The sequence below is a fragment of the Eptatretus burgeri genome, chromosome 10 (genome assembly GCF_056783735.1).
Source record: "Eptatretus burgeri isolate ZD-2024b chromosome 10, Ebu_testis_v1, whole genome shotgun sequence".
NCBI classification, from domain to species: domain Eukaryota; kingdom Metazoa; phylum Chordata; class Myxini; order Myxiniformes; family Myxinidae; genus Eptatretus; species Eptatretus burgeri.
The window spans coordinates 43,778,129-43,785,335 of NC_140970.1; the positions used below are offsets into that span (position 1 = coordinate 43,778,129).

Sequence of the window (7,207 nt, forward strand, 5' to 3'; positions counted from 1 at the left end):
AGAGGCAATCGGACGTGATGTAATGGCACGTGACGAAATATCGGAAGTTATTGTTGTTGTTTTTTTAACGCTGCCAATACGCCATTATACGGTAGCTGTAAATTAGAAACATGTTCAGTAAGTTCTGTGGTCGTCCGGAAGACGTCAATATGCGTTGGAGGTACATTACACGTTAGAAATAAGTTTTGGGTACGCTAAGCATTACCTCGACGTGTTTCGACTTATGATTAACTTACAAGTAACGTGCCTCGACGTGTGTCAACGATCGCATAACGTGCCTCGACGTGTGTCAACGATCGTGTAACGTGCCTACAACACGTTACTCATAGGTTATAAATAAGTTTCAGGTACGCTAATCATTACCTCGACGTGTTTCAACTTATGAGTAACTTACAAGTAATGTGTGTCGACGTGTGTTAACGCTCGCATAACGTGCCTACAACTTATGGCCAGCGTAGTGGAACGTGTGAGTCATACGCTGGCATACGTCATAAAATTTCAAGCATGCTAAAATTTGAGGACAACCGTAAAGTACAACGATGAAAGCCAGCGTACTACGACATATGGCAGTGTTTTTCAGCGTGCTCTTAACGTATACAAAACTTACCCATAACGTATTCGACGTGTGCCAGCATTTTAGATACATTTTTCATAAGTCGGCATACGTTGGCTAAATCGTCAAGGTGTGACAGCGCCTTAACAAATGCAGTGCAGACAGTCCATACGACCATTATCACATTCTAGCTATGGATCCCCCTCCCACGTAACACACACACACACACACACACACACACACACACACACACACACACACACACACACACACACACACACACACACACACACACACACACACAGTATTATGTATATATACCAAAATAAGGCCCTTCCTACCTGATAAATGCATCATGGCATTAAATGTCATGATTGCGCAGTTTCAGTTGCTATGGGATGCAAACTGTTCCTCACTGCTCTATCAAGCTAGGAGGGATAATAATACTACACATATATATATATATATATATATATATATATATATATATATATATATATATATATATATATATATATTGCGGTGTGTACTACGGTCAGAATAGGTACACCGTGTCCCTGCGTGTCGTAAAAGGCGACTAAAAGGGTTGGCGTCAGGAAGGGCATCCGGCCATAAAAACATCGCCTCAAAAGGAAACCATGATGAGTACAACTGATGGGCAAGGTACAGCTCGAAGTACCCCGTGGGGGTCCTCACCCCCTCTTGTTAAAACTCAAGGTGGGGAACCCGATCGAAGCAAGGGAGGAAATTTTTCCATTTATGATGACCAATCGTCTGATGCCCCACGTGGAGATCGGTTTCTGAGGTTTGGTACATGGAATGTAGGGACAATGACAGGGAGATCTGGAGAAGTGGTTGAAACATTGGTCAGAAGAAGAGTGGACATATGTTGTGTGCAGGAGACATGGTGGAAGGGAAGTGGTGTGAGAATGGTGAAGGGAAGGCAGGGGCAGAAGTACAAGTTTACGTGGCAAGGGTGCCCGGAAGGCGTGCATGGTGTTGGTGTCATGTTTTCTGAGGAGTTTGTAGACAGTGTAGTGAGTGTGACTAGAGTGAGTGAAAGGTTGATGATGGTGAGAATTGTGATTGGAAATCTCTTGGTGAACGTCATCTCGGGATATGCCCCGCAGGTCAGTCGAAGCGATGAAGAGAAGAACATGTTCTGGTGTGCGATGGAGAAGTTTATGGAAAATGTGAAAGATGAGGAAGTTGTTGTGGTTGGAGGAGACTTGAATGGACATGTGGGAAGGAGTCCAGATGGGTTTGAGGGAGTCCATGGGGGTTATGGATATGATGTGAGAAATGGAGAAGGTGAAAGGATCTTGGAGTTTGCTGATGGAGCTGATCTGTTGATCTGTAATACTCAATTCCAGGAAGCAGATAATAAGCTTATTACATACATGTCAGGTGGGTTGACGGCAACCATTGACTACCTGATGGTGCGTCGGCGAGATAGGGGAAACCTCCGGGACACAAAGGTGATCCCAGGGGAGGAGACTGTTTTGCAGCACCACCTGGTTGTCTGCGATATAAGGGTGAAAGGTGCGCGGAGAATTCGGCGGGTGAAGTACCAACCGAGGATGAAGGTGTGGAGGTTGAAAGAGGCGACAGTGAAGGAAGCATTAAGAGAGAGGCTGAGTATGGTTGAAGATGATGTGGTTGAGCTTGAAAGTGGTTGGATGTCAATGAAAGATAGTCTATTGGGAGCCGTTGGTGAGGTATGTGGATGGACAAAAGGACCACCGAGGCACTCGGAAACATGGTGGTGGGGTGATGAAGTTGGAAAGACGATTGAAGAGAAGAGGAAGAAGTTCAAGGAATGACAAAAGGCAAAGGATACGGTGGAAGAAGAGGCTGCACATGAAAGTTATAAGGAAGCCAAGAAGGCTGCAAAGAAAGAGGTTGCAAAGGCGCAAGAGGGCCATAGGAAAATGTTCGGAGAACGCTTGGATTCGGAGGAGGGTAAGAGAGCGGTATTCAGGATTGCAAAGCAGATAGCGAGAGAGAGGTTTGATGTGACGGGGGTGAGTTGCTTGAAGGATGAAGTGGGACAAATTGTTGTGGACTCAGATGGAATTAAAGGAAGATGGAAGAGATATATGGAAAGGCTGTTGAATGTAGAAAATGAATGGGATAGCAACATCGAGAGTAACCCAGTTTTAGGACCAGCAGAGAAGATAACTGAGAAGGAAGTTGAGGAAGCTATAAGAGCAATGAAGAGTAGAAAAGCAGGAGGGCCGACGGGAGTTGTGGGAGATATGTTGAAGGCAGCGAGAAGTTGGGGTGTGAAGAGAATGACAGAGATCTGTGATCTGGTGGTGAAAGAAGGCCGCATTCCAGTGGATTGGGAACTGAGTACCCTCGTCCCTCTGTACAAGGGGAAAGGTGACCCTCTGGACTGTGGCTCCTATAGAGCAATAAAGTTATTGGAGCATGGAATGAAGGTATTGGAAAGGGTGTTGGAGAAGAGGATAAGGAAGAAGGTAAAGATTGAGGAAATGCAGTTTGGATTTATGCCAGGAAGAGGAACGACAGATGCAATTTTTATTGTGAGGCAGTTGCAGGAGAAGTACATGGAGAAGAGGAAGAAGTTGTTTTTTGGGTTTGTTTATCTGGAGAAAGCATTTGATTGGGTTCCACGTGGTTATGACATGGGCATTGAGGAAGTTAGGAGTGGAGGAATGGTTGATCAGAGTAGTGATGGCCATGTACGAGAGAGCGCGCACAGCTGTAAGGACGAAGGACAGGAATAGTGGTGAGTTTGAGGTGAGGGTAGGAGTACACCAGGGGTCGGTACTAAGTCTACTTCTATTTGTAGTTGTGATGGAGGTGCTGGCTCGGAGGGTAAAGGAGGGTTTACCATGGGAGCTGCTGTATGCAGATGATCTGGTGTTGATTGCAGAGAGTATGGATGGACTGAAGGAGAAGATGAACAAGTGGAAGGAATGTATGGAGGCAAAAGGTTTGAAGGTGAATATCGGAAAGACGAAGGTGATGGCAAGTGGTAAAGCATGTGGTGAGGTGGAAAGGACTGGGAAGTGGCCGTGTGCTGTGTGCAGGAAGGGTGGCGGAGTGAACTCCATTCAGTGTACAATGTGTGCTGAATGGGTTCATCGAAAATGTAGTGGGGTGAGAGGGTCATTAACCAGTGTGGCAGCCACATTCAAGTGTAAGGTGTGCATCGAGGGAGCAGCCGATGAAGGAATTGTTGAGTTGGATCTTGGAGATGGTGTGAAGCTGGAAGGGGTGAAAACATTTTGCTATCTCCGAGACATGCTGAATGGAGAAGGTGGATCTGACTCTTCGACGGTTGCTAGAGTGAGATGTGCATGGAAGAAGTTTCGGGAACTGAGTGGCATGCTGACGAAGAGGGGAGTGTCGTTGAAGCTGAAGGGAAAGGTGTATGCTACATGTGTGAGGAATACGATGATTTACGGGAGTGAGACATGGGTACTGAACATGGAGCAGCAACAAAGGCTGGAAAGGGTGGAAATGCGAATGGTTCGGTGGATGTGTGGAGTATCATTGAGAGAGAGAGGAAGACAAATGATGACTTGCGGAAGATGATGGGAATAGAGTCTGTGATGGAGGTTGTGAAGAGAAACATGTTGAGATTGTTGGCTCATGTGTTGAGGAAGGATGAAAGTGACTGGGTGAGAGGAGTGTTGGAAATGAGTGTAGTCGGAAGTAGAGGACGGGGAAGACCGAGAAAAACTTGGCTCAATGTGGTGGAAGAGGAAATGTGGGCAAGGGGATTAAGAAGGGGAGATGCAGAAAACAGGGTAAAGTGGAGAAGATTGTCATGTGGCCCAGAAGGCTAACCCCTGCTTTAGCGGGGAAAATGGCCTTTAAATGCTTGTGTGTGTGTGTGTGTGTGTGTGTGTGTGTGTGTGTGTGTGTGTGTGTGTGTGTGTGTGTGTGTGTGTGTGTGTGTGTGTGTGTGTGTGTGTGTGTGTGTGTGTGTGTGATATATATTTATTTATTTATTTATATATATATATATATATATATATATATATATATATATATATATATATATATATATATATATATATATATATATATATCCACTCTCCCACTCACTGACACATTGATTGACATCAATGTTGAGTACTTTCCATGTGGGGTAGAAAGTTGAAATTTTTCATACTGAAGCCATTATCTCAGGAACAAAAACACAAGACAGCAGGAAATTTTCTGTAAATGAAAATATCCACGAATATAAGTCTGCTTACTGTGTCAGCCTCGGTCTGCTTACTGTGTCTGCTTACTGATGCAGCCTCGGTCTGCTTACTGTGTCACATGACCCAAGACAAAATGGACAAAGAAATGCTTTGCAGAATATTGCCATGGCAAGAATTGAGATGTTCAGCTGAGCATGCCAAGTTTTCATTTCACCTTTTAAGCAGCAGCCATGGAAGGCTGTGCAGTGTATATCAAATATAAGAAGGTCTTTCTCAGTACTGCCTCACTCACTCACCGATATGAATGTTTAGTACCTTCTAAGTGGGCTGGAAGGCTGAAATTTGGTGTACTGATTCAACTCAAAGCCAATATCACAGGGGAAAAAATATCACTAAACCAGTGGAAAATATCCAAAAACAAAAAATATACTAATATAAAAGTTGGCCGGTACAAAGACGGTCTGTTCACTGCAGATCGTGTGACCCAGACAGTGGAGCTAATACTCGAACTCGAACTTTGGAGGGGGGTTGAATACTTTTTACAAGCCTCAGTATAGAGCATGATATTTCATAAAGTTTTGTACCTGGTGGATGAGTTGTGTAGATGACAAGAACAAGCTGATTAGATTTTGGTTCAGGTCCAGATACAGATCCGGCCTATCATTTGGAAACAAAATGTAAACTCTTCAGCCTGGCAGAGGTATGTGCGTGCTACGCAGTGCCATTCTAGTTTTATATACAGTGCTGCACTTAAAGGTATCTGCGATATTAAGTTAACTTTCACAGAAATTTAAGTTATTGTTTACCTTCATTGCACATTCCTAATTGGCACAAATGTTTAATGGGGAATAGCACCAGAAAAGTGAAAATAACCTAAACCTGTGTACAGTACTTTACATCGTCTGTGCATATCCGACGTTTTCTTTGCAATGAAAGGTCAATTTTATGGCTGAATTGAGTTAGCAATTGGACTGTTTAGCTGGTATATAGCAACTAAACAACTATGTTGCAGGGGAGCAACTCTTTAGCTGGTATATAAGCCAATCCTGGGGAACTGGAATATCATGGAATTGATTTTCTAATTTAGATGTTTTCCTCTAAGCTCTAAGGTGTACACTAGTTCTACCCCAACCTATCCAATAATGTTTTGGCAATGTTTTTTTTTTATACTTTCACATTAATGGCTTCAAACAATGTTTTAGTGAATGTGTGTCGCACAAGTACATTTGCTCCATCATATGCACAACACCTCTTAGCGGTTTAGTCTGAGTTTGAATCACAACTGAGATATAACCGTCACCGTGCTGTTTCACAGGAAGGATGATTGATCCATGTGTGTGCCGTCCCTCGGAGGTAAGATAAGACTGGGCATCCCATCTGCTGGCCAGTTGGTGGATGTTAAACACCCCCACAAAGTCCTTCATGAAGAGCAGGTGAGTTATATCCGGTATCCTGATCAAATTCTAAATTCCTGCCATAACCTAAGGGAACTGCATCAGTGGCACAGCCATGCTCCCAGCAAAATTATTCGACCTGTCGCCATGTGCTGCGTACAAAAGAAGCGGAGGAAGAAGAGAAGGTTTCCTCCATGGATGATGTTTCCATTTAAAATCCAAACAAACATTGCAGTATGCTATTTGTCCAAACCACCATGGGGGTAAAAAAAAAACCAAAAAAAAACATTTCAGTCCAATTGCTCTTTCCCTATCTTTATGCCATATTTAAAAACTTTTTTTCATTCAATGTTTCTATGTATTCATCCCCAAGGAGTATTTTGCAATATTACCAAAACTGTGGTCATACTGTGAGCTTTCTTCAATCTCCTATATCCTTGGCTTTCACTCAATTAAAGAGGGATTTCTTTATCGAAATAGGCGCTATTATTACCAGCCGTCATTACAAATGGTATTTCACCGCAAAACACGACATTTCATCAGTATTTCCATATTTAATTAGATTGCTTAAACATAGTAAAAGGGGTCTCTCATTTTTATTTTTTATTTTTCCATTGATCTCATGCTCATGGAAGAGCTTGTGCACAAACCACGTTCAGGTCAAAGACATTAGTAAAGGTCATTGTCATTTTACATTAATTACAAGGAAATTAAGAGACAATGGAACAATACATCGGGTACATAATATGGGATTTGAACCTGAAATGTGAGCATCATGAGCTAGGGGATCAGATAAGAACAATAACAGTATATTGCTCCACCTTTCCTGACAGGTGTATCTTTACTGTGCCTTTCGCTACATACGTGGATGCACAATGTGGGTGGTGAAACTGCGTGGAACTTAAAGTCCATTTGAAGAACTAAAAATGGATGGACAACGTTTACAGAAAACCAACATCTGCAGCTTTAGCCACAAATATTCGTCTGTATTGTTTGCATAATGTGTTTGCAGCTCTGCTCACCAAGATTGGCAAGCCAGCTTACAAGGCTCCCCAGGTACAGAGATGAAAATTTTC

General features: G+C 43.1%; 1 protein-coding gene and 1 long non-coding RNA gene across 2 annotated transcripts in view; one reads left to right on the forward strand and one right to left on the reverse strand.

The window, feature by feature from the left end:
• LOC147018433 (caM kinase-like vesicle-associated protein) overlaps nt 1–7,207 on the reverse strand; it is a 179,226-nt gene that overhangs the window by 108,930 nt on the left and 63,089 nt on the right. The gene's annotated exons all lie outside the window — the stretch shown is intronic.
• The window catches only part of LOC147018435 (uncharacterized), a 7,470-nt gene continuing 302 nt past the window's right edge, over nt 40–7,207 (forward strand). The window contains exons 1-3 of the long non-coding RNA XR_015062385.1: nt 40–160; nt 6,053–6,170; nt 6,965–7,207. The exon at nt 6,965–7,207 is cut by the window's right edge and continues 302 nt beyond it. This is a non-coding gene — a long non-coding RNA (uncharacterized LOC147018435). The remainder of the gene's footprint in view (nt 161–6,052; nt 6,171–6,964) is intronic.